Below are 1,434 nucleotides of genomic sequence, written 5' to 3' on the forward strand. Positions count from 1 at the left end.
AGATAGATAGATAGATAGATAGATAGATAGATAGATAGATAGATAGAATATATATATGATTGTTTTATTTCTTCTCACTGTAGTTCTTGACCTTTGTTTCTACAACCCCAACTTTCCACTGAGCCTCAGTATGAGCCGTTCTAGAACTATCCAGAAGAATAACAATCTAGCCTTGCTTTTGATAACTACTGGCACTGCTGCCAGCTCATCCGTCTCCACAATCCAGTGAGTAAAATTATTTACAGGTCTACACAGCAATGTGGAGTGCAGAGGAGAGAGTTGAGGGAAATGCACTTTTTTTCAGTACATTAAAGAAAATTCCAGCCTTCGCTCCAGAGTCTGACACGACATGAGAGTAATAGGGTCTCCAAGTTCAGTGCATTGCCCAATAGGACCAGCCCTCGCAGCAACAGGAGTCTCTGGGTAAAGAAAGGAAATAAATAAATAAATAAATAAATAAATAACTTCACAGTAAATTAAGTACAATTAGCAGAGCAAACATCAACACTCCCAGCCCAGACAAGAAGCAATCAGTCAGCCTTCATTCTCCGTGCCCATTAAGACCGGAACCATTTCTCAAATCAGTGATCTTTGTAAGTGATCATCATGATGTGCGCCCCCCCTAAATTAGGGCATCCTCATTAAGGAATCCCATAACAATGTTAAACTGCAGCTTCTGCTAAGGAGTTGAGGTTATAAAGCTTCCCAAGAGTCAACAGCTTTTTTGTTTTATTTTTTTGATCCATACTATAAAGACAGCTAAGTACGCCCTAACACTTTGACAAGCTAGACTTTTTTTTAATGTCCTTTTAAGAAAAAAAGCATTTCCTTGGATGATGGACATAAAGGGCTGGAAGGGGCCTATGGATCTGCTCTCTAGTTTAACAAATGAGAAGACAGAGGCCAGGCTATGGCAGATAATTGCACATACTGCTGAGCTACTTAGTTGCAGAACTGGCTCAGCATAAAGCACAGAAAAATATAGCCCAGTGGAACAGAAACCTCTCACCACATCTTCTTCTCTGTTTTTTCAATTCCAGAGGTACTGACAAGGGCCCAGAGTTCAGGGCTGAGCAAATCTGTGCCCAAGGAACCAATTTGGCTGAATTTAGCTTTCTCCTGTCTTGTACAGTTCAGGACTTCCCTGCCTAGGGAATGGTGCTACCCACAGTGGGCTGGGTCTTTTCTACATCAAGGCATTTTCCCATAGACATGCTGATAGGCCAAGCTGATGTGAGTACCTTCTCATTAAGACATTTTACCCAGGTGACTCTAAGTTGCATCAAGTTGACAGTTAAAAGTAACTAGCACAGACAATCTTGAGAACTGTAAAACATAGAATACATATGTTTTCCCAGGTTGCAATAACAACGTACAAACTAGATGACTTAGACAAAAAGAATATATTATTCCACAGTTCTGAAGGCTGCAGGA

Source organism: Grammomys surdaster, unplaced genomic scaffold, assembly GCF_004785775.1.
Source record: "Grammomys surdaster isolate TR1022 unplaced genomic scaffold, NIH_TR_1.0 137, whole genome shotgun sequence".
Taxonomy (NCBI): Eukaryota; Metazoa; Chordata; class Mammalia; order Rodentia; family Muridae; genus Grammomys; species Grammomys surdaster.